Here is a 27,755-nt window from a genome sequence, read left to right on the forward strand (position 1 = left end):
CCCCATCTGATGACACCTCTTTCAGTGATTCTGAGGAGAGATGATGAGGACAGTTGTGCTGTCCCTTAACAAGCACAGTCTGTGCAGCAGGACAACAGAGGGTTAGCCCAAACCAGAGACAGGTGCGTGAGGTGGCAAACACAAACAGAATTCTCTCTTGGCAGCCCCCCAATTTAGCCCAGCCCCAAATTCCATCTTTTACTGGGGACGCTGGATATAAGTCGATACAGCTAACTTTTTGCCATTCAACTATGTCCATCTTTTTTGGATATTGACTTTCTTCAGCAAATTGTGCAGCAGACAAAGTTTCATGCAGAACAATTTCTGAGGGAGCATGGAAGCCCTCTAGGGCCCCGTTCTAGGGCATGCCCGTGGACTCCCACCTTGCTGGTGGAGTTGAAAATAGTTTTGGGCCTCACGCTCAAAATGGGGTTAGTGCAAAAACCCATCTTGCAGTCCTACTGGACGACTCGCACAGTTTGAGTAACCACCATCTTTGCACAGGGCAGCGATAGGAGAGGTCCCAAATCGTATTGTGAGACATCAAATATATCTATCACAAAACAACCTGGTTTTGTAAGGCGGGCAACTGTTTTTTGAGTCCTGGACTAGGCGGCTTTACTGGGAAACCTACAGAATCCAGACATTTCTGAAAACTAAAAACCTGGGGGAGTCTACGAGTTGTGGCTTGTGTGGATTCCCCAAAGATTTCTTACCCAGAATATCTGCAAAGGTAAAACATTGAATAAAACCTCTATTTTTTATTTCTGTCACGCAAACTACAGGAATATGCAGGGAGCCACAAAATTCCTACCACCCAGCATTTTCCAACTTTTCCTGATAAAAATGCTACCCCACCTGTGTGCCTGTGTCTAGTGCCTGTGTCAGGAATGGATCACCCCAGGGTCAACAGGAGCCCTCATGCAAGTACTTCCATTGACCGTTGTGTGATCCATTCCTGTCATGGGCACTAAGCCCAGGCACACCAGTGGGGTACCATTTTTATCAGGACAAGTTGGGGAATGCTGGGTGGTAAGCAGTTTGTGGATCCCTGCAAATTCCTGTAGTTTACGTCACAGAAATGCATGGAAAAATAGTGTTTTTACTCAACAGTTTACCTTTGCAACGCATTCTGGGGAAAAATCTTTTGGGGAATCATCACAACTGATACCTCCCTCAACTCCGATTTTTCAGAAATGTCTGGGTTTGATAGATTTTCCTAAATGGTTCCAGATCCCAAGACTAATTAATATGTTCACCTTAGATATCATTATCGCCAAAATATTTTTTGGGACCTTCCCTGACACGGGTACTTGGCCTACCCACATAAGTGAGGTAACATTTGTATCTGGATACCTAGGGGAATGCTGGGTGGAAGGAAGTTTTGTGGTTCCCCTCAGATTCCAGATCTTTTCATCACCGAAATGTGTGGAAAAAGTGTTTTTTAGCTAAATGTATAGGTCTGGGTTACAGAACTTGGTGAGAGCCACAGAAATGACCCCATTCTGGATTTCCCTAGGTGTCTAGTTTTAAAAAATATATAGGTTTGCTAGGTTTCCTTATGTGCAGGCTGAGCTAGAGCCCAAAAACCGCAGCTAGGCACTTTGCAAAAAACACTTCTATTTTTATTGGTAAAATGTAATGTGTCCACGTAGTGTTTTTGGGCGTTTCCTGTCGCAGGCACTAGGCCTAACCACACAAGTGAGGTACCATTTAATTGGGAGACATGGGGAAATGCTGGAAGTTTGTGGCTTCCCTCAAATTCGACAACTTTGCATCGTTGAAATGTGAGAAAATACGTTTTTTAGATCAATTTTGAGGTTGGCAAAGGATTCTAGTGACAGAACCTGGTGAGAGCCCCACAAGTCACCCCAGTCTGGATTCCCCTAGTTGTCTAGTTTTAAAAATATATAGGTTTTCTAGGTTTTCCTATGTGCCGCTGAGCTAGAGCCCAAAATCCACAGTTAGGCACTTTGCAAAAAACAAGTCTGTTTTCATTGGAAAAATGTGATGTGTCCATGTAGTGTCTTGGGGTGTTTTTAGTCACGGGCACTAGGCCTACCCACACAAGTGAGATGTCATTTTTATCGGGAGACATGGAGGAGCACAGAATTGGAGAACAAGTGTTATTGACAATTGTCTTTCTCCACATTTGTGTCTTCCAAATCTAAGACAGTGTGTAAGAAAGAAGTAATTTTGAGAAATGCCCTGTAAATCACATGCTAGTATGGGCACCTGCGAAATCAGAAATCTGCAAATAGCCACTGCTTCTAAACTCAATATCTTGTGCCTATTTTGGAAATACATAGGTTTTCTTGATATTTATTTTTCACTCTTTATATTTCACCAAATTGATTGTTGTATACAATGAAAATTAATTGCAAGATGCAGCTCATTTATTGGCTCTGGGTACCTTGGGTTCTTGGAAAATGTAGACAGAAATGGCTGTTTTTTTCAACTCAATTTCAATATTTTTGTATTTCAACTATTTATTTCTATAGGAAAGCTTTGAAGGATCTACACAAATGACTCCCTGCTGAATTCAGAATTTTGTCTACTTTTCAGAAATGTTTAGCTGTTCAGGATTCACCATTGGTTTCACACTCTTTTTTGCCATTAACTGGAAGGAGGCTGAAAGCACAAAAAATAGTAAAGATGGGGTATGTCCAGGTGAAATGCCAAAACTGTGTTGAAACATTGGTTTTCTGGTTCAAGCCTGCCTCCTCATGAAAGCTGAGAAGATGGTGGTTTTAACACCAGAAACCTTTTAGGATCCTATTTGCAGGGAAAAACTCAGATGCTTTCTTCTTTAGCACTTTTTTCCAATTTTCCCAGAAAAAACAAGTTTACTCTATTATGGCGAATTTCTCAGTCTCCTCCAGGAATCCCACAAACTATGGGTATCTTTAGAATCCCCAGGATGTTGGAAGAAAGGACGCAAATTTGTCTTGGATTGTTTATGTGTACAAAGAGTTGTGGGGGCCTATGCGCAAATTACCACAAATAGCCAAAAAATAGCTCAGCGCTGTGGGGGCAGGAGGCCCAGCAGCTAAGGGGTTAAAGTGGGAGAGACTTCAAAGCCATTCCTATGAAGTGTACAGAGGCCCTGCCTTTCCTTCCCTAGCTCCATACTGACTACAGGGGGCTATGCAGCCCTTTGTGTGTGGACAAGACAGCCTAGTCAAGTGTGCGTGAGGCTGTGCCTATCAGGTCACACCTAAGCTCCCATTGTGTGTGCCTATTTAGTGTGGGTCTGTTGTGATGGTTCTGACTTAAGCAGTAGAGCTCAGCTGTCACCCCAGACAGACCACTGATCAGAGACAGGCAGCAGGCACCAAATGGCTAAATTAAGAAAATGCAAACTTTCTAAAAGTGGCATATTCAGAATTGCAATTTGAAACCCACCTTCACCATACGTTAGGATTTTAAATTGTGATTCCAGGGACACCAAATTTGGAGGGGTTATCTTTTCCTATTTGGAAATTACATGAATAACGTGGAATAAGGTAACGCCAATGTTATCCTATGGAAGAGACAGGCCTTGTAGTAATGAAAAATTAATTTAAGAGTTTTTCTCTACGAGGACATATAAAACTTAAAAGTACATGGTCAACTGTTTAAATACAATGCACCCAGCCCTTGAAGCTGTCTGGGGGCCTTCTCTACTGGTGACATGTATGTATTTAAAAGGAAGATTTAGGCCTGGAAGAAGGTTTACTTTGCCAGGTCGCCATTGCAGTTTATAACTGCACATACAAGATATGCAATGGCAGGTCTGAGATATTTTTACAGGGCTACCGAAGTGGTTGGCACAATCAGTGCTGCAGTCCCACTAACATTTCATATACAGGCCCTGGGCACACATAGTGCACTTTACCAGGGACGTATAGATAAATTACATATGCATATGGGGGATAAGCCAGTGTTACTATGTTTTAGGGAAAGATCACAAGCACTTTAGCACTAGACAGCAGTGTAAAGTGTCCAGAATCCTAAGGCCAACAAAAATTAAGTCAGAAAAAACAGGGGGTCGGAAGGCAAAATATTAGGGAGAAACCATGCCAAGAATGCCAGGTCTAACACCACCTTTCTCAGATTTCTTTCATCACACATGTTGTATATTCTAGTCTCAGATCTCCACAATCAGAAATATTCTGTTATGATTGATTTTAAATGAAACTTTGCACCGACTTAGAAATCTCCTGAAAATGGTCCATGTTATGTGCCTCTTGTTGCCAATAGAATACCCAAAATTATCTAACCATAAAATGAACTATGTTTCTGCACTGTGACTGGGCTTGTTGGTCAAAATCCACAACACTGATAGGGAAGAGCATGTTGTGGCGTGATCCCTTCTAGATGTAATCAGCCAGTCAGAGTACAGAGATCTTCCGGAAGAGAGGATTAATTAAGACCACATATTAATTTTCACCTAGTGAAACCTTTGTGCTGGGTCACATAATAAGGCTGCCAGTTGTGGAAAATTCCAAATGTGGGAGCATAGGAACAACACAAACCAACATAACACAGTTGGCTGCTGTTTAAATTATATGCCATTTAGTGCTTTCATTAGCACAAAATTAGAGGCCAGGGTGTATTTTGAGCTAAAATATAGCGCAAAATGCAAAATTTCACGTCTTTCACAATTATTTTTAATTTTCCTACATTTTGCTTAACCAAGAGGAACTTACACAAATTTCACTTACCCCTACTTTTTATCTATCTAAGGAAAAGGAAAATTGAACTTGGCGTGCAAGAATTCACATTTACACCACACAGATTAAGTGCAGATGTTCGCAGCTAATGCATAGCCTGCAGATTATTTTTTACTAATAGTGATGCTTGTGAACCCCTGTGGTATAAAGTCTGGATTTTGTTTCAGAATAGATGGGAAATCTAGTAATAGTGAGAGACTGAGGAAGCTTAAATGATGGTGAAAAGAATTCTTTGGAATACTATGGTGAGCACATAGTAAGAGGGGAGAAGCCCGCTGTCAGTTTAGGTGAGCAGTCATGGTGGATGGTGTTGAGGGCTCCAAAGCATTGTTGGCAACAGAGGGACGACATTTCTTCTCTCGTGGATTCAAATAAAGGTGTTTTCGGTGCCCCTTGATAATGTTAAAAAAACACAGTGGTGGTTCAGTTAAGAACAGTTTTATTATCCATGCATTTATTTAAGGCTTGCCTTCATGAATATGATAAAAGATTGCAGGAATAAATTCCTCCTCTTCTAGATGCACATTTAATTTAGCCTAAAAAAATCCTTGAATTAACGATAACAATGTATGTAGAGGCATGTCCAAAGTATCTGACGCATACTTTAACTCAAGTCCTGTTGCTAGCATGTATCCAAGACTATTCTACAAGGGTATGGCTGCTTTGTAGGCTGGCATTCAAGACACCCATGCGTTGGAAATCTATGACGCTGCTGTTTAAGCATCAATTCCCAAGTTTGGTTATCATAACTGTTTCCAAGTGAAGGACACAGCATCATGATGTGGCTGAGGCATTTTGACATACATATTTAGATGACAGTTTAAATATATTATTTTGCAATAACGTGTGTGTTGTAGTAACAGGTTCGTTTAGGTATTTTGTTCATTGGGCTGGTCTGAAGTTAACACTACTAAGATCTACGTTGTGAAAAAGGGGCACAGAGGTAATCACTAATTACTTAAAACATCCTTAGGTCAGAGAGGATTTAGGTATTTGCAGGAATGCACAGAGGGTTGCAGCACCTACCGTGACACCCATGCTGAGTTGATAGGCCTAACCATTCTAGAAAAAAAATATTTCATCCCTAGACTGTGAGGGAGGGAAGAAATGGGAAAATTGCTGTTTCAAGTAAGCTAACCAAGCAATATCATCTAACTCATACTTTTTTTCCATCTGCACCCCCAGTCCACGACCACCCACCCCCGCAGCCTTATGTCAAAGGATTTTGCCTGAGGATTAAGTCCCAAAAAGAAGTTACTTGCCTAAACATTTCTATTCAAGAGTATTTATAATTTCTTTCGTTTTACACAATTATTTTTCTTTTTAAATTATCCCAGTTTTTCTGTGCAACCATAATTGTAATGACAAAATTGTTGGCATAAAGAAAGCTATCTGTTTTACAAGGCTGCTGTTCTGTGCTTGTTTCCTTGTTAGCTTCCTTCTCATTAACGCATTGATCAGGCCATTTTTCAGCTGTCTTCATTTTGTTATACGACTCTGCAGACAAATGTGTGCAGCCAGTGCAGTTTTAAAAACCTTTCAAAGGCATGATCGGTTCCCTTCCCGCCTATTCCCTAAACAGATCATTCATCGATGTTAATTGTTTTCGCAGCCATTTACAATGTTTGATTACGTTGAGAATTAGAAAGTTAATGGAAGTCATCAAAAAATCCATAAACAGTATCAACGAAAGGCGTACAATTCACGATTGTGACTGAAGGTGTGTTAGAAATGACAAACGCCCTCGTTAATGCATCAGTGTACATCAATGTAGCGTCTTACATACTTGAGTAAGGGCGAAACACTTACAGGGGCACTCTACCACAACATTACACTCTAGTAGCTATACAGATTGCGCACTGGTAATTGTCAGGGTAGAAAAATGACCATTGGTGATCATTTCTCACCGAAGATGTAGCACTTTTCAATAATCCTGGCGAATTCCAGTGCATATTTTGTGCTTGTTGTTTCCGGTGCTGAGCACTGGCACTTATTTTTGAGCGCCAACGCTTATGCTTCTGCCTCAAGCATTTACTGTGAGCAAAAGACACATATGAGAAAGACGGATGAAGAGAAAAACGAAAAAGCGTCACAAAGGGAGAAAGCAGAAAGCTGCAAGAGTGAGCTGAAGGGGCTGGGACAGGCTGTAAAGGAGTTAAAGGGGCCCCAGGTGGCTTTAGGATTATCCTCATCAGTATTCTGTGCTCGCACATTTAAATACAGCAGCCCCATGTTTGAGAGGGGGGATTTGGGCAAATTAAGCACTGGCGAATTCAGTCTTCTTCGGCCCAATATTTGCCCCTTTCTCTCGTGACTTCGTACTTGAAGTACCAGGAGAGTGGTCCCAGCAGAACATTTCTTTCAGATATTAGTTGTCTGCTACAATGGGTCTCTCAAAGTCAAATATCACTCAGAATCTTGCATTACATGAAACGGCAACAATTTTGCACATTTTGTTTAATGCAAAATTCAGTCATCTGGCAAGATTACACCTATCTAAATGAAAATTATGTACAGACCCAATAGACTTATGTTGGACTTCTAAGATGTGTCATGAATGCCAATCGTAACATTTTAGGAGTAATGGATACAGGAAATAACACAATATCAGTAAATTGCACGTGGCACAGTATTAGTAGATGCGCAGTTCTCATGGGAGTACACCATTAATTATTTTCCTTGGCACAAACTGAAACGATATTGTCCATTACCAAAGAATGTACTTTCTCTATCACAGGTGCAAAGCTCGAGAGTTTGCCTCTATAATGAGGTAGATGCAACAATCAAGACAGAGCAGTGGTTCCAAATTTCGATATAAATTGAGCAGTTTGAATTTTGTGGGCAGTGGGGTGCCTTTCGCAGATTGGCACTGTGTGATTGTACAGTTGTTTATAGAGACAGAACATGGGTCCCTGCGCTTTAAATGGAAATATAGAAGTGCAGGTACGCACTCTTTACAGTACCTGTTTGCTCCTGAGAAGTGCCAGTACTCGCCTATTAAATAAATTGCAGCAATGCTGAGAAGTGCAGGTACTCACCCTTTCAAATTAAAGAACTGCAGGTACTCAGTACCGGAGAGTACCTGGCCATTTAAAGCAGCCCCTGGGACACCTAGTACCCATGCCAAAAGTTAGCCACAGGGGCAAACTACTTATAAACCTCTTCCGAGGTGCCACTATTGACGCACCTCCCAAGACATAATAGTGACATTGTTCACACAAATTTTGTAATTCACAAAAAAAAACAGTCTGGATATAGGGGCAGATTTAAGAAAAGTGACGCTGCATCTAATGCAGCTGAACTTTTCTTGCACCCCTTAACGCCACCACATGTGACCGAATTAACATACAGCACGTCATGACGGTAGTTAGGGAACTAGCATCTACTTTTTTGATGCTAGTTTGGTGCTTGGTGGGATTAGTGCCCAAAATTTTGAATCTAATCCTGCAAAGCACATTGAGGCTCATTGAAAACAATGCCATGCCTCCTTTTAATGCCAGCTCTGTGCAGGTATTAAAAATGCCACTAGAAATGGCACAAAGGAATCTTTTAGATTTAATTGCACCATTTTTGCAGGCCTCCTAATGGGGAAATGCCCCCCTTGCATACATTATGCCTGGCACAGGCATAATGTGGCTCAATGGGTTATAAAGTGACACAATGCATGAATTCCACACCTTTAGCGTAAAACAAATGGCACTAATGTGGCGATATATGGCGCTAGGCCCTCTTAAATCAGGGCCATAGTCCTTAAAGAAAGTCCTAAGAAATGCACTTGGCAAAATACAAAGTGAAAAAAGTTTTTTTTTAAATGCACTCAGCAAGTATGTTTTTTTAAATAAGACAAGAGTTACAATTTTAGGTATATTTGTTGAAAAATCCACAGCGGTTTTCTCTGTTGTATTTTATTATATTTAGGTCAACGATGTGGACCTACAAACTTCATATCTTCTTACCTTAACAATATGGTGTTAGTTGACACGGTCGATTGTCATGTGACGTATTTCATGTGATACAGTGACCCCCACCATTTTTCATGGAAAATTCCTTACTTATACCAGTTTGAAATAAATGTTTCCTACTGAAAGGGAAAACAAGAAAATATCTTCAGTGTCAAACTTGCAAAGTATTGCTTTAAAATTTATCATTTGCCACTCCTTTGGATATACTCACCTTTTAAATACAAGGCTGTGGAATTTGCTTGTGAATAGTTCACACTACTTTTGCTTCTGTGTATTGGGAATACTATGGGCCATATTTATACTTTTCGACGCACAACTGCGCCAACGCACCTCTATGAATCCTTGTAAAGGAACTGATCTCAGTGATCTTGGGCCAGATGTACGAAGCATTTTCCACTTCGCAAACAGCGAATCAGGCCGTTGGCGACCTGAAAAATGCTATTTGGGATGTACAGACCCATTTTTGCGATTAGGTAATCTATTTACTGAATCACAAAAAGGGTTTGCGAGTTGCAATTAGGAAGGAGTGTTCCCTTCCTGTTTGCAAGTCGCAGTCCCATGTATGATTGTTTTGTGACCGCGAATGCGGTCGCAAAACAATCACAGTTAGCACCCATTCGCAAATGGGAAGTGGTCCCTATGGAACCCCTTCCCCTTTGTGAATGGCAGTGAAAACATTTTTTCAGAGCAGGCAGTGTCCCTGTGAGGGCAGCCATTTGCAAATTGCAACCTACCTCATGAACATTCATGAGGTAGGTCATTTGCAACCCCATTGGGAATTGCAAACAGTGTCATTGAACCTGAAGTTCGTACATGTGGTCCTTAGTTCTTCTTGATTATGATAGTGTGACCTAACACATTCCTGGCCATATGCCTGGTTCATCATTGAACTCCACCACTATCCTTGTGGAAGTGCTGTTAGCTTACTTGGCCCATTTTCTTCTTCCAAGAGTCTTAGGGCCATATTTATACTTTTTGGCGCAGAACTGTTTCACATCAAAAAGTTTAACACCGGCTAACGCAATTTCCTTGTGCCACCAGGGCATCAAATTTATACTTTGATGCTCCGTGGTGCAAACCATGGGTTAGAGTAATTTTTTTTAGTCTAACCATTGCGCCACGTCGTAAAGCAAAATGACGTTAACACGGGGAAAATGACTCTAATCCTGTTTTCGACATCACAAACCGGATATGCGGTTTTTCCCCGCAATAGCATCAAAAAGCGGTGCAAACACAGCAAAATGTGCTCCGGAGCCCCAAAATGGTTCCCAAAACCCAGGAGAGACCCCAGGGAGACCCCAGGAACCAGCCAGGAGGACCCAGACAAGACCAAGGAGAGGGAGAAGAAGAAAAGGAAGTGTGTTTCAGTGCAGAGGAGCAGGAAATACTGGTGAAAGAGTTGACGGAACACCAGCATCAACTTTTTGTCACCTCAAAATTGCCAATTGGGAGGAGAGAGGCAATTTGACAACAAATTGTGGACAAGATAAAAAGTGTGGCAGAGGTACAGAGAACAGTCACTGAGTGCAAGAAACGCTGGAATGACTGTAAGAGTAGGACCAAGGAAAAAATGGCAAGGAACAGGAAGCACTGCAGACCGGAGGTGGGAGTCCAGCACCGCAGGAGGCCTTGCACCAGATGGAGGAGATGGTGGCAGCCGTCATCCCAGAGGAGATCGTCACAGGAATTCAAGGACAGGACAGCGCAGACTACCAGGAAACAACACAGATGCAGGGTAAGTTGCATGGGATACAAAAATGCCTAAATGTTAACTGCAAGCAGGGGGAGGTACATTCCTACTACACAATGCATGTCAGCCATGGAAATCAGGCAGGGAAAAGGGCAAAGGGGCATGGCACGGGTGCATGGGCTGTGCAGGGGAAACCAGGGGCACAGCACAACACTACACCAACAACCTTTGCAGGCGGTACTCGGCCGTGCCAAGTCTGCTGGAAAGGCCAAGCCAGTCCAGGAGGGTAAGGTACAACGTAAAACAGGCCTGCTGCCACAGGACAGCAGGTATTGTCACAACATGAACTAGGTCTCGATTTACAGTCTCAGGCCATATCCGCAAGAGGCATGTACCATAGACAATAGTTGCCACTACCACCTGTGCTGTGTGTGCTGGTCAAGCAGCAAATGGCATTTAGGTGCCCATGGATCAAACACACCCAAAATTGAGGGTTCAGGATGATGACATTATCAATCCCCTGTAATTCCTAACAAAGTGTAAATCCTGTCAAATGCTCATGCCTATAGGCGCAATAAACATCAGGTATTGTTACTTACATTATGAAGTACACAGCAGTAACGTCATATCCATGCTGCCCATTTCAGGGTCCACCCTGTGCCTGTGTTACAATAGCTGCAATGCCACCTTGCAACATCCCAACTGTTATACTGCTAAGACAACAGTATTGAGGTGGAGGACATATGTGTCTAGCTAATTAAATACACCTGCACAGTCATAAGAGACTCTTATGACAACACCACTCTTGGTTGGGACAGTTCTTTTCACCTGAACTTAAGTTTTAAAGCGTCCCACACTCCTTAATATTACTTCACCAGTTAAATTCACTATTACTCCAATTTCTTGGGGTTTGTTTACACTACCACCATGCTGGTTGATTTTAGCCACTTTACGTGGATTCTCCTAGCCACCGTCACCATACATCACATATTACGCTTTTTTTGACATGCCTCTTCACCATGCCTCCTTCTTACTTCATTTAGGACTTACCAAGGTCCCTCCACCTATCTGCGTTCCTTGGATGTACTTACCTTGTACTCTTGGACGACACCACATTTAGTACAGTCATATGCGAAGCGACATACTTGTTCGGCATCCCTTTTCTACTTTTAAACACAGGTAACCGTTTCCTCTGCAAATCTTTTGATTTCTTTACCCTCTGCCAAACTACAACGGGTCATTCATTTCTTTTTCTTATTATTTCCACCCCCCTCTTTCCCTCTCCCCGTTTTTTCTCTCTTTTTAGTCCCCCAGGTCCTACCATAACCTGAGCCGTCTTTGGATTTCCTTCCTCATAATACCAATTGAGGTAGGCATTTTCACCTTTCCACTTCACCTCTTGACTTTTTTGATATTCAATTGCTCAATAGAACACTTGTTAAGACACTTGATTTCTTGATTGCAGGCTTACAATTTGCTGCATCTCGTTCACATTAGAATTAGTTTAGTTTAATTAGACTCAATTTACTTCAGTTGCTTTTCTGGTTTCCACTCCTTTTCACCATAGGACGAAACTTCACTATCACCCTAAGATGTGTATATACCTCACGTTTTCAGACTGGCTCACTTGCTGTGTCTATGCATATACTCCCCTGCTCTATGCGTGTATTTTTATCGTTTCAGTAATTGTGTACATAGTTAAAACTTGGCACTGTATATTCTTTACAGCCTTGATGAAGTCACTAATGTCACGAAACACGTATCGGCTGTGCCTGATTGACTTTATTTCTGGATTTACGAAAATTAATCCTAATAAATGACCCTCTGGGACACCAAGAAGAATACCCAATCATTTATGAACTAAGCTGCTATGTGCATGCTTTCAGCTTTACTTTCTTATTCTGTACATTGTTGAGTGTTGTGGTCATACTTGTTCGTGAGATCACAAACAGAATAATGCTGTGTAGAACTGAAATTGTCAGCTCTAAAGTATGTACAAGATGAAACTCAATGTGGCCGACATTCCCTTCAAGACAATCATTATGTATGTGACATCTGACTATAAACTGTAATCACACACACAAACCATACAGCAGGAATGGATGTGTACAAGTGTATGCACAAATATGTAACCTGGGAGTACAATGTAATAAATGTTAGGTGTGAGTTATGTATACAGAACTTCATAAGATTATAAGATCACTCAGCTTATCAGGGTTCACATGAACATCAGGCAGCAGGCAGACATCCCACATTGCCCAAGATTCGAACACAGGACTCAAACGATGACAGATTTAAAAACACACCAACCTTTACAACACATTGGGAACCATAGTTACCTTGAGTGGTGGGTGCTATGGATGGCAGATGCATAGAGAAGTAGCTTTGTTGTAGCTGCCAATGTGACAGCTCATTTGTAAGTGGGAATAACCATGTCAAGAATGGGATTTGGATGCAGGATGGAACACAAATGCAAATACTAAATTGACACTGTACACCCATGCAAAGCCCCTGATCCCCAAGCATATGACACATACTGTAAAGGAGTACCTAAAACTTTGTTATATCAGTATTAAAGGAAACTTAAACTAGGGGAAACACCTTAACTAACCTCAGCTATCCTAACTATACGTTACCCACAACTGGCCCTAACTACCCTAAGCTAAACTTACTTACCATATTTAACTAAACACTCTAAACATCAACTTCCCCACCCCCTTATATGACAGGACACGTGTAGGACAACATATGCTAACCTAAACACATACTAACTTATCCTAAACAAATATATATATATATATTTACACCATTCAAAGGTCCACCTAGTGGCGCGCAAATTTTACGGGTGCAAACGTGAAGAAAGGACCATTTCTCTGCAATCTCCAAAACCAACAATTGTCAAACAATTGATTCGTTGCACTCCACAAGAGTTTTATAGCTTCTATCCAAGGAAGTATAAAAAGACACCACCAATGCGTTTCAACCTCTCGGTCTTGATCACAGTTTACAAAGAAAACCTTCCCATGAGTCTCTATTTATAATACATTTTCCCACCACCACCCAAGTGAATTCTGGGACACGTAGTCCCCTACAACTATCTAGTAACAATCAAAGCATACTAAAACCCACTTAAGCCCTTCTATCATTATTAAACATTCAAACTATAGTTAAATCATTAAATACGGAAAAATATATAAAGCCAAGACAGATTAATAATATTAATACCCATATTTTACATATATCTAGAACCGAATAATATGTGTGGGATAGCTGGTACTATACCTATCATATATGAGGGATAATGAACTGATAATTGTAACTTATACATTGATATATTGTTGAAAAGTATTTGCGTTGTGAGAGTAATGATGTTAGTCAGATTCCCAGGACAATTGTCTTTCTTGTATCCCTCAATCTGCTGGATATACTTGGTATAGTATTCAAAACCACATTTTCATTATTTCACATAAATCTATCATCCTCTATATCTCTAAGGACTTGTGTAGACATAGTGCTCATCTTGATACATGTGGATGCATACGATCCGTATACCTTTAGTCTCTTTTCTCCAAAAGATTGACCTAGTGTCTATTACCTCACAACCATTAGATACTTATTGTCCTTCGATATTATCACCTCATTTGATGACCTCTAATGATTCCTTTTATAACCAAGGGCCATGCCCCAATGAATAAAGCTTGTACCCTCATAGGTGATAATGAAGTTCTTCGTCGCCATTGAGTCGCCTCAGAGTCTTTGTTTTAAGTTGTATTATCAATCTGGACTCCAAGCGTCTAAGCTTAAGCTCACGATTCCCTCCTCTTTCATTATGTTCAATGGTCGCGGGACCAAAGAACCTCATGTTCATCCAGTTCTTCCCTTCATGTGTAAGTAAATGTTTATCCAGAACATAGTTTAATCCTTATTTTGCACAGCTCTGATATGTTCAAGTATACGTTTTTTAAAGGACAAATTGTACTCCCCACGTAACGAAGACCAGAGTAACATTCAATTATGTACACTACATGGGTAGTGTTACATGTGATTCTCTTTGTAATTCTTATCGATCTTCCTTTCGAATCTGGATATTCTCTTGTATTTACACCTAGCCGACAGGCCTTACATTTGCCACAACATGTAAAGCCTCTTGTCTGAGTCTGTAACCAATTCAAAGGTTTAGTTAGCTGAAAGTGACTATTCACCAGAAGATCTTGTATAGATGTTGCCTTCCTGTATGTTACCATGGGTCTTTCCCCAATGAATTTCCAATATCAGGATCTGTCCTTATAATATCCCAATACTTATTGAGCATCTTCAGGATCAGATGATTTTCTTTACTGTGTGTAATTATCATCCTTATAGTGGAGTCTTTATTATCACTCTCGAATTAAGATTTATTCAAAATTTCATCTCTCATTTTAGATCTGGCTTCACATTCTCCCAAGTTTATACCTTTTAATTTGTATTTCCTTTGTATAAATCTTTGTCGAGTTTCTCTGAATTTCGATTCCATTTCATGTTCTGTGGAACAATTACGTTTGATCCTGATGAACTCTCCATACGGTATACTTTTCTTCAGGGATATCGGATGAAAGCTATCTCCATGTAATATACTGTTTGTGGAAGTGGCTTTTCGATATAATGTGGTTTCAATCTCATTCTTCTCAATATATACTTGAACATCCAGAAATTTAATGGACTGGGAACTGATGTTATACGTAAATTTTATAACCATTTCATTCTCATTCAAATGTTCAAAATACGTGTACAAATTCCTTTTCAGTTTCATTCCAAATGAGAATAGATCATCAATATATCTCAGCCACATGATGGCTTTTGCTGCAAATTCCTCATTATCATCACTCCATGCTACATGTTTCTCCCACTATCCCATCATCAGGTTCGCATAACTGGGCGAAAAGGAGACCCCCATCGCTGTCCCACAGACTTGAGTGTATAGCTGATGATTAAAAAGAAAAATATTGTTCCTCAAACACAGATCAATCATCTTCATTAACATTTTTGAATGTTTCAAGCACTTCATATCCCGCTGTTTTAAGAAATAGTGCACTGCCATCAGACCCATTTCATGCTTAATTGATGTATATAGGGATACAACATCTATAGTGACAAGTTTATATTCTGGTTCCCAGTTGATTCCCGAGAGTACTCTTAAAAAAGTCCCCTGTATCTTTGATGTAAGAATTCAGACTTGTTACTATTGGGGCTAGAAAGGAATCCACATATGTTGATAAGTTCTCATATTATGAACCACAACTGGAAATTATCGGGCGACCCAGTGGTTTTTCCAAACTTTTGTGGATTTTTGGGAGAAAATAAATTGTGGGCATAATTGGATTCTCATTACCCAAGAATAATCTCTCATGTTTATTTAGTAAACCATCACTGTACCATGTATCCAACAGTTGGTTTATTTGCATGGTTAATTTGTTGATGGGATTTACCTTGAGTTTAAGATAATGATTTTTGATGTTCAGCTGCCTATATGCTTCTTTCATATAGTCTTGTGTTTCCATAATCACTATATTTCCCCCTTTGTCAGCCGGTTTGATTTCCAAATCTTGATTTTCCATCAGTGCTTTGAGGGCCTCACGTTCCTGTTTGGTTATATTTTCCTTTGTCACATATTTAATTTTGTTTAATTTAATCTGTCCAGATCTTCAACCACCAGATCGTAGAAAATATCCATCCTATTGCCCGGTGATAATATTGGGCAGAATTTTGATTTAGGTTTAAAGTTTGCTTGACAGCGTCCATTCATATTAATGTCTAGTTCTTCCAGTACTTGTGTTTCAGATAATTCATGATCCTCAAGACCATGCATAAGATCATATACTGTTTTCACATCAGATTTTTGTTCAATAGTTAGATTGATCAGTGACGTATTTTGTGCCTCTAATCTTTGTACTCCTAGTACTTGTTTGGAGAAAAATGTAGCCAATTTTAACTTTCGCACAAATTTGTATAAGTCAGTCCTTGTTTCAACATGATCATAATGCATTTCCGGGCAGAAGGACAAGCCTTTATTCAGGAGGGTCATTTCTTATTGCGTCAGTTCATGATTTGAGAGATTTACAACCAAATTCTCACTTGAATTACCCTCAATTACTTGGTTTTGTTCGTTTGTTTGCTTCTCAATGGATAATCTTTTGTTTTTTCTACACCCCCTTCTTGTTTTCCGATGCTTCCTCTGTCCCATGTGGGTTTTCTTTCTCTGCCTCGTGCTTGTCCCCGTCCTCCTCCCCTCGATGTTCTTTGGTCCATATAGATTAGTTTCATCTCGTCTAAAAAAGTCGTCTTTTTTGTCAGTACTGATCTTTCCTCTCCCTCTAATAGATGTTTCTGGAGATTGCATCTTCTTATCTAGAACACTGGGATTTTGCTGTTTCAATGTATCAAATCTTTTGGCAAAGATTAAGATTCTTCCCGTTTCATAATCAATCTCATCTCTTCTAAACTTCCTTTGTTTTCGTTCCTCAATCACTTTTTCATACTTTTCTAGTTTAGTATCCATAGTATGTCCTAACGAGCCACTTTCTTCCTCTTTATTTAGTGCTTCGATTTTTTCCTCTATTTTCTTTGTAAACTGTGATCAAAACCGAGAGGTTTAAACGCATTGGTGGTGTCTTTTTATACTTCTTTGGATAGAAGCAATAAAACTCTCCTGGAGTGCAACGAATCAATTGTTTAACAATTGTTGTTTTTGGGGATATATATATATATATATTTGTTTAGGATAAGTTAGTATGTGTTTAGGTTAGTATATGTTGTCCTACACGTGTCCCGTCATATATATATATATATATATATTATTTAAAGTTTTAAATTTGTTTTTGTATTTTTTTATACACATAAACCCCAACATCATCTGCTACCCACCCACCTACAAAAGAAATGTAATAATATAACACCCTCCACCCCCAACCCACTTATACTAACTAAACTAACAGCCTACTCTAACCTAACACTAAGCCCCCTAAACCCACTAAAGAAAAGAACGATGAAAGAGGAGGGAGGGAATCATGGGTGAGGATCCAAAAGTCACAAATTGGCCCTCCGCAGGATCTTCTTAATACCCCGCAGTCTCCTGCTATTGCGGGCCACCTCATGCTGCAGCCTGTCCATAAGGTGCAACATACGTTGCATGTCACATCTTAGTGTCTGGAATTCTTGAATGTCCACTACAGCAGCTGGGGTTGTCTGGGTACCACTTGTAGAAGCTGGAGCTTGTGCTGGTGCCATGGTTGGAGGGGGAGGTGCAGGAGGTGCTGCTTGTGGGCCTTGGGCTGACGAAGTCGAGGGACCTGCTGGAGTGGCTGTCATCCCTGGGGCCACTGTGGTCTGATCTGTAGTGGTGGTGGCAGTTGTGGGCAATGCTGGCCCCCCCTTGGGCAAATGCCCTCCATACCCCTGTGGCTCTCTCATGACGATATCTGCATTCCATATTGCAGAACCCAGCCTCCACCTTGAGTATGTGGTGGTACCACACTGCCCGCCACTGAAATTCCCGTATCTCCTGGGCATTCATGTTGGCAGCTGTAAAAATAGAGACAGCCAAACATTAGTGACATAGTTGGGTGATACATCTACAGATGATATTCTAACACTGCATCCAAAATAGCACATACAGTCCAAATCACAGTACAGATGATAGAATGTCCCTGAGGAATGACATGCCAACGCAGCCTACACATCAACTATCTAACAGCGCAGCAATGCACAACAAGGTGTGTACTTAATTAAATGTTCTGTGCATCTTTGTACTGCTATTAGTCACATAACAAATGCTGCAAGTACTCCACATGTGCCAGGCCGACTAATAGCTATCTTTAGGATCAAAATCAAGCACACAAGACCTGTGATTTGTATATGGAACTTCCAGGACGGTATGCAGTTGGTAATCATGAGGGGGCATTGTAGTTCGGAACACATGAATGCTTGAATTACATGTCTGTCATCTACACTGTGATCATCAAACCTAGCTACACATATTTTCTAGCCCTAACCCTGTACCTCAGTGGGGGATGGACATGCAACACATACTTTCAAACATCAAGGACAACCACAAAGCTTTGGACAGCTGTCCATGGGTTTAGTCAATCTACCACAGGTAAGGAGGCATGCCAACTAGGATTGAGTCAACCATTGGACAATCACATCTACATTTAGTTTTCTAATTGCCAGCAATTGTGAACATCATTAGATCTCACTGGCACATTTCCAAAATCAAGCACATTGATGCAAGCACCCATCTGGTCTTGACCTGCATGCATGCCTATGACATTTCACTCAAGTGCCACATAAATGGAGTAAAACATGTGGAGCAAGATGCTGCGGGAAAGTCACCCACACAGTCCTACATGTTCATTACTTAACAGGGATCTGCAAGTCTGTGTGTAAAACCTATGCATCACTGGTCTGTGTGAATCAGGGTATGACTTGCTGACTAAATTATGACACTGGCCACCTCCAAATAAATTTTTGGCATACATGTAGCAACAAATCACCTTGTTCACCTCCCCATGCCTATAGTACAGCACTCGACTCCCAATATATGACTCTCTGCCACAGAATGTCTAACTCTAACATGGAACAAAATGTGAACCTCCAGTCAAGTCACATCACATACCAGCACATCATATCTTGCAATGAGTCCAACACACAGGAGTCAATCACACAACAGCAGCAAACACAACACAGGACAAACATATTAACACTTACTGGATACGTCTGGGTCTGTAAATCGAGCCACTTCACCAATTGTATAGGGGGCTGGGCCACCTGTAAAACATGGAAGGGTGATATGTGCTCAATGTCTGCTCACTGTACAAAATCTGAAACAACAAATCACTGTGTGTGACATTTTATATGATAGAGCTGCACATCAGGCATGTAGACACACCAACAGACATACTACTGCAAACATGCATTGACACTGTCACTCCAGTGAGTGATAGACACACATATGCGCACATGCACTGGCCCTCCCAATCATGTGGGGACAAATATGATTACTCAATTTTGTGCTTAATTCATTCCAGAGGGTACTCCATTTCATCATTTGTAATTATGAGACAGATGCAATGCCACATTCCTGGTCTACTGCAATACCAGTGACTCAGGCATTGTGGCTTGTACATCAAGTGACAATGAGTTACTGTGTGATGCTCATGTGGGTTGATTTGCGTTCAGGAATTATTGTGCTTTCAATGGTCCATTATATGTGTGCCAGTGTTGTATGTAGGTTAGATATGCCACATTGGCAGTGTACCAAGAGCCATATTTGCCCCTATGACAACATGATGGCAGGGATCCTGTGTTTTACTTGATGACAATGTTACGCTAAACATGGATTGGCCACTTATCTTACTCTAAACAACAAAAAGATGTATGCTGACAGTGTCTTATTTGATCATCCGTGACAGAATGCATGGGCACAGGTATAGTCAGTGCACATGAAATGTGTTACTCTGGGCCCTGTGTACTTATATCAGGTATTGTAAATCACACTTTGCCACATTCATTAACTTAGAAATGCCAAGTTGGGTGATCTGTGGTAATACAACCGAACTGACACTGTCCGCTAATTAAAACATGGGTTAGCAAATGTTCTACTTCTGCAATCTTGATGAGGTAGGTCTCTATTTGAAAGCACCTTGGGAATGGCGGCACTCACAGGGATGCTGGCCTGCTGATTTTAGCATACCACCATGTCTGTGATAGCCTTCATACTGAGAAGTTAATAATTGTACATATGCTGCACTATATCAGCAGGTGTGTACCAAAAGTAAAATAACAACCTATTTTGTCACTTAAATTGTATAATGGAAGCAGTCAGTGGTCCCTTGCACAACACCATGCTAATAAATAGCTTGTGACCATGCATTCACAAAGAGCAGGGATCCCATGATGAGCCATTCACATTACAACATTGTTTGGCTATAAAGTGACACAGATGGTAACTGTACCAGCAATTGCGCCCAAGGCAAAAATGTTATTGGGCCATGCTATAGGATTTCAACGCCTACTGCGAAAAGCCAGGAAAATTAACCTGTTTTGTGTTACTGCAATCTGGTAGCATCCAGGCCCAATTGGGTTTGGCCATCTGAAAGATTATCTGTCCAGACATAAACACACAGAAACAATGAACTTAGGGCCAGATGTGTCTTTTTTTTGTGTTGCATTTGCTTCATTTGTTTACGCTACAGCTATGAAAATTAGCTCAAAAAAATTTGATTGTAGCAAGTGTGCTATACTTTTACATCCAGAAATAATGCAAATGCTGCACAAACAAAGTAGAAATATCGGCCTAAGATATTAGCAGAGGTTAGGAAGAGCTTTGTACGTATGGCCATGAATACTGTTCAGACATGGTTTAAAAAAACTGGGGACTACATTGGTTCCTTGTATTAGCATGTAAAATACATCCCATTCCCGGTACACTCACAGGCCCTGAATCATAATTTTGTTTGTGCCGCATTACCATCATCTATTGATGCCAAAGCGGCACTAATTTACAAGAAAAAGTTGTCTTTTGTAAGTTTGCGCAGCATTTGCGTCAGCAAGTGATGGTAATACGTTGCAAAATTTGTACAAACCAGGGCCACAGTTTGTTCAACTTGCATTCCACATGTCCACAAACATTGCATGCAGCATGTCACAGCATGCTACTGTCACTCCAGTGCATTTTACTGTACACATTAGTCCAATTTGGTCCACCAATCACCACACCCAGGTGGTCAAGCAGGTCCTGCCTTCGTGCCACATGGTCAGCCCAGCGATGTTTCAGTTGGTGGTCTTTGCGCTGGCTGTTGAACAGTCTTCTTAGGTAGAACAGCACCTTTGCCCACCTGAGCCTCCTAGCCTCCGTGTGATACCCCTGTATCACCCGGCCCCCAGCCTCCAACATCAAGGGGAGGAAGTGGCAAACAAGCCACACAAAAGCCCCTAGCTCCTCCTCACCCATTCTCCCGAGATGTGGCCTTCCCAACATCTCAAACAAAATAGGATAGAAAAGGGTAAAGAGGGAAAAACAGGGAAAGGAGGTATGGAAAGGGAACTTAACTAACCCACAGACAGCTGAACAATACCCCAACTAACAATACCCACAAACACACTCCCAACAGTACAAAGACAAATCTAATCACAATAAATGAAAAAAACACTTCCACAGATTACTACAGACACTTACAAAACACCAAAATACAAGAGCAATAGAACACAGGAGACAAAATCACAGTATTCACAGAGACAATTCAAGACACAGCCACACAGTCTAGAATAATCACAGACTGCAGAGTGAAAGTGAAAGTACACCCACTGTAACATTTCTGTAAACAGGATGTACTATTACATCACTTCCTGTCTCAATTGCGGGCCATTTTTTTGTATTGCGTGTAATTTTATGATGCTTATGGGTATTTGCGTCAATATTTTTTAACTCATATGCACGAAAATTCCCCCGCATTCAAGGATCAATAGATTTTAAATGGATAACCGATTTCCTGTGGTGCAGTGTTGGAATTAACGCTAGGGACCAATTGAAGTATAATGTGTTTAAACGTAATTTTTTACCACGTATGTGTTATATTTTGACACATATGTGTCTTTTTTGACGCATCAAAAAACCTGTCTTAAACTGTGTTTGTGTGATTTTTCAATTTTGTACATGCATGCATCCTATAACTATACAAAGATAGGATGGTATGACCTGCAGTGTGTGTTCTAGTGTTTGGGGACATGTGGGAGGCCATACTACTGCGACCCATAATACTCATGTTGTTGAGCAGGATTAGCTCTCTTAACTCACGCAACAGCAACACAAACTTTGGGAATATAATTGGTATTTCCTAGTTTGAGCAGGTGTTGCATCAATAGAGGACAGCAAGGCTACGCAACTAAACAAATAGACTTATGGCCTGTGTGTTTATGTCTGTGAGTTGTCTCTTCAAATAGTTGTTGTGCCTCTGAGGGAACGTCACAAGAAAAGTTTGGTGTAATGTGCATGTATCAATGTGTTATAAATGCATATAACCATCAGATGCCATTCATTGAGGTACATCAGTCATGATATTTGTTTGTTATATCTGTTGCGTCTTATGCTGTGTGTACTTCCTTGACTTTCGGGGCAAAACATTTCCAATGACGAACTATACACAGGATAGATCAAGTACGGTTGATAATGGCTATGTCAGATATGCTACCCATCACATGTAATGAAATGTTGGATACCACTTCATGGTCACCTGTGTGTATACTACCCATGAGTCCATCATTTGAACATGCTAGGTGGGTAAAGTGTTTGTGACAGAGTCTCAAATCCAATCCTAAAATTGTTATGTACTCCACAGTTTGAGTCATGTAAATGACCTATGTTTCTCCTGTTGCAGTGGAGGACCAGCAGATCATGCTGCATGTGTTCACAAATTTCCAGTGGTTCATTGCACAAAGGTGTCCAGTTCGAGTGTGTGGCCATGTGTACCCTGTGTCAGTATTGGCCTCCATGTTGTCATAGTTACGTGCAGATCTAGTCATGAGTCTGTGGAGCCAACCCTTGAATTAACAGAGTATCCTTCAAAGCAGAATTGACTAAAAACCAAAGATCAACTAACGACACACATGGGGATAGTCCATCTATCGCACTGCAGAACTTTTATAAGGCTGACGACAGAGCAACCTTGGTGTGCTGAAATACCTTATGGATCAGTAATAGGAAACAGGCAGGTTTCATCACAACATTTTTACAGAGGATGGGCTCTAAAATTCCCACTGCAACAGGGAACATCAGTGCCTTTGTGCTGATTAATCTCACAGCGAGTCACTACGCAAGCCCCATCAGAAGGCGGCAGCAGAAGTGAATCTGTGTGTGGACCGTCAGGGCACAAACATGTTTTGTCCTTTCATACACATTAGCAATCCTTGTTTGTTGTGCTGTAGGCACCATACCAAATCCATGCATACAGCCATAGCACACTGTCACTGTTTGGCACTAATGAATACATGCAAAACCAGACAAGGGATGGGGGCTGGATTAAGCCATTTGAATACATGTCCAAGAACAGAATATGATAAGTAAACTGATTAACCTATACTATACATTTGAGGATTAATTGTAGACCTACCAGACACAATACCTCAGGAGGAAACAGAGGGCATGGAAAGCAACTATGAGACAAATGTAGCCACAGCGAACCTCTATGGTTAACGCAAAGACTGGAACCAGTCTGGCTTACAGGATGCAGGCTCTGTCAGGAACAAACATGGACAAGACAAATATACAGTGAGCAGCCTCTGACTGGGACAAGCAGGAACAACACTGTGGGAACAAAAAACAGTTTGTGCTGTGGTCTGCACTGTTACACAATCCCCCAAGGGCTGTGGTACACAAGTGATTTGTGTGCCAATGCACAACAAGGAGATTCAGAAAATGGCAGCTTCTAAGCTGTTCCAGCCAGCAGCAAGGGCAGTGCAGGTTCAAATGGCTGGTCTGCATGGAAGTGCTCACAGGTGTGTGCACCTTCAGTCTCTCACAAGTCCTGGAGTTGAGAATCAAGTTCAAAGGGCCAGCTAGACCTTTCACATGGGAAGCAATGGACAGCTGATTACAGGTCTTACCGACTACCAGGCAGTACATTATTGGACCTGAAGTCCATACAGACTAATGAACTATGACTATGGCATACTGAAGAGGGAAGCACACAGGAGTCAGAATGGAAGTCTGGGTGTGTGTAGATGAAGATTATCAGGGTACAGATAGTCCATTTACAGGGCCCCCTACAGAAGTGTGGGGAGAGACTTAAAACATGGCAGTGGCAGGACTTATTACCTGGGGTGGACTGCGCAGGGCATGTCTTCTGAGCAATGCTTGTCATACCTGGGGCACTTGTTCTATCCATTTTCAGGTTTGATGCACTTCTTGTCACACATGCTCCTTGCAAAGATAGCTGCTGTCAAGGGTCTGGTCATACATTCCTGTTACCAATAAAATTGCACATACACTGCCTCATGTATGAAGCACTTGATTACCTTATGATTGATGGTGTTTTAGTAGTGTCATATGCTGCAATGGACCATGTTGGCAACATGGATGTGTCTCATAGCTGTGGTCCTCTGATATTGCCCTTCAAATATGAAATAGACAAGATGTATGTCATTAACACTGTGTGTGAGGTTGGCTGTACATTCATACCCATCAAATGTGGTGTGGCTTTTTCGGTATGCAAATTTGTATTTCTGCAATGCTCAATGAGGCTAAACTCTGATTATGATTCTTAGGGATCATGTGGTGCATAAATAATTACCCAGAGCATGATTGAATGATGAAGTGAGGTGTTTAATTACATATGATAACAAAGTGGTGATGGTGACTATAGTTAGAAGAAGTTTTGTACGATGTGTTGCCTCTGCAGCTGTGTTTGGATGTTCCCCCTCATTTTCACAGACAGCATCCTCCTCTTCCTCCTCTTCAGGCATTTGTTGATCCGGTTCATAGAGGGAATTGTTCCTTCTCACACAAATGTTGTGCAGGATGGCACAGGTCAAAATTATCTTGCAACCCGTTTCAGGGGAATATAGGAGGCTGCCTCCGGTGATGTCCAGGCACCTGAATCTGGTCTTCAGGATGCCAAAAGTCTTCTCAACTATGGTGTGTGTGTCCTACGATGGGCCTCATTATAGGCACACTCTGCTGCTGTGCTTGGGTTGGCAATTGGGATCATGATCCATGGCTGGATCCCGTAACCCTGGTCAGCTGAAAGAGAAAATGAGGGTAAGTATTTTGTTGTTGTTTGCACCAGGAATGTCACTTTGCATGGCAGTTGTTATCTTGTGTTGTCTGTGACTCATCTGTGTTAGTGGTATTGTGTGGGATCCTAGGCTTCTGTGATGTTCTTTCTGCATTGGGTTGTTTGACTATCAAAACTGATGTTTGGCTGATTGACATGATATCAGTGGTATATTTAGAAACTTGCTGTTCAGTGTGTATCTCCCATGCGTTATGTAATGTGAAAGAAGTGTCCGTGTGCGTTCACTGGAGGTGACATGATATTTCCACACACACAATCGATTCCACTGTGGTGGTAATATGGTTGCACTATATAGGCTGAACATCCCATCCAATTCAACATATATAATTGTAGGTGAAATGCAACAGTGAGGCCCGTTGATTTGGCTAGGTGATAATGCACAACACATCTCCATAAGTTGGCAGCACTGAAGTATTCACAATTGACAATGCACAATTATCCCATGTGTGACAAGTTCTATGCTAACCTATTTTTGTGCCCTCACCGAGTAGGCTCATGTGCAAAGGTGTACCTACACTACTGAACTTGCTCCAGGTAAGCTGGCTAACTTGGTTGTGGGGGTGAAGGTTTTAGTATCGGAAGGTCCATCTGCCTGTACATCTGTTATATATATGGGGAATTGTCTCAATCCGTATGTGTAGCAGTGTGCACTTTGCATTAGTGTCACATTTACATGTTTTCATAGTACAGTCCACTTCCTTATTGCTAGCTGGCAATGTCACCCCAGGAGTGATGTGAGATGTTGGTACTGCCTCAGTGATTCCATGTCACCTTCATTAGAGTCAGCGTCTTTATGCTATGTATCTCATGGTGTTTGACCTGCAGCAACACACATTACACACCCCTTAGACAGGATGTTTTGCTTGGAAGGGTGTGGGATTGAGTGTTATTGATGTGATTTTGAAAGGTTCATCTTCCAAGTTGTACTGCCAGTTAAGGCCATGTCATTGTCACTGTGTGGTTTTAAATTGGTCCTGTGTGGCTCTAGAGTGGCTTCTCTTGTTATTTGCATCTGTCATTTGTCCATAGGTGTGTATCCCATTGGGTCAGTATATCAAACATAACTACCAGTGTCACACCTCAGTGTCTTCCTGACCACGTGTCAATGTACTGGTGTATGTGTTGGGTACCCTACAGGGTTGCTGTGCTGTGTTTAAATTACTAGGGTTCTGTACTTACCAACAAGTAGGCCATTGCCATAACGTCCATCCTGGAAGTTCTGATTGATGGTGCTGTGGCGGAAGATGAATAATTCATGTACACTCCCAGGATACTTTGCCATGATGTTGGTGAACAATCCACGGTGATCCACAATGGCCTGCACATTGATGGAGTGTGTGTGTTTCCTGTTGCGGTATAGGAGCTCAGTTGCAGCAGGTGGCACAATCCCGACATTTGTGCAGTCAGTGGCACCAAGCACGTGCGGGAAGCCATGAATTTGATAAAACCCCTGTTTGGTCTCCCGCTGCTTCTGCTGTGTTTTGGAGAAGCTGATGTGGTGGGGTGTGAGGGAGATGATGGCATCAAGTATCTTGGGAAGGAAGGCAGAGAATGAGGGTTGTGAGATCTTGGCAACCAGGGCACCAGTGCTTTGAAAAGAGCCACTTTCAAACATGTGCAGGACAGCTAGCAGCTTGGTCTCTGGTGAAATGATGTGGGGTGTCTGCAAGCTGGGTGCCAACTGTGGCTCAATGTGGCACAGCAGCTGCTTTATGGCTTGCCAGTTTAGTCTGTACTGAAGGGTTGTCCTGGTCCTTAATATCCTCTCTTGCCTTCTGCATTGCCTTTGGGGTCCATGTTTGTGTTGTGGTAGCTGTTGCTGTTGTTCCTGTGCTCTGTGTCTTCGTGCATGCTACATGAGTATCATCTCCATGTCTTCCTTTTTGAGCTATGATGTTGCTTGTGTGAGTTTTCCTTACGCAGTGGTGTGTTTGCCCCATTTTAAGGCCTCCCCTGACCCAGGTGTTAAATTTTGGTGCAAATCTGGATTTGCGCCATTGTCCAGCTCTGCCTACCAGAAGTGCGCCATTTTTGCACAGTTGGATAAATATGGTGTTCAAGTCATTTTTTGGATGGGAATGCCTACCTTGCATCTCATTGATGCAAGGCAGTTACACACATTCAGAAAATGGCGCACACTAGGATATTTTGATGTTAGACGGGTCTAGCGTTAATGTATAAATATGATGTAACGTTTGCACCAGATTAGCGTGAAAAAAAGGACGCTAATCCAGCACAAAGGGAGTATAAATATGGGCCTTAGTTTTTCACCTTCTATTGGACATACTTTGTTGGATTTCATTCACAGGAAGCAATGATGCTACTCCAGAAGAACCCAATGTTTGGTCCCATTTAGCCAGCTAATTTCAGAGTGATTTCCTAGGTTCCAGGTGTTGACAAGACCATTGAGCTCTATCTGGTAATGCAGCTCCCACATTATCTGAAGACCGGCAACAAAGTTTATGTTCAACTGGGGTTCCGTTGTAATTGTGGGACAGAAGTATTTTCTTTATGACATCTGAATGGCATCTAATAATCAGGATGGTATTATTTGGTCATGTTG

The sequence above is a fragment of the Pleurodeles waltl genome, chromosome 3_1 (assembly GCF_031143425.1).
Source record: "Pleurodeles waltl isolate 20211129_DDA chromosome 3_1, aPleWal1.hap1.20221129, whole genome shotgun sequence".
NCBI classification, from domain to species: domain Eukaryota; kingdom Metazoa; phylum Chordata; class Amphibia; order Caudata; family Salamandridae; genus Pleurodeles; species Pleurodeles waltl.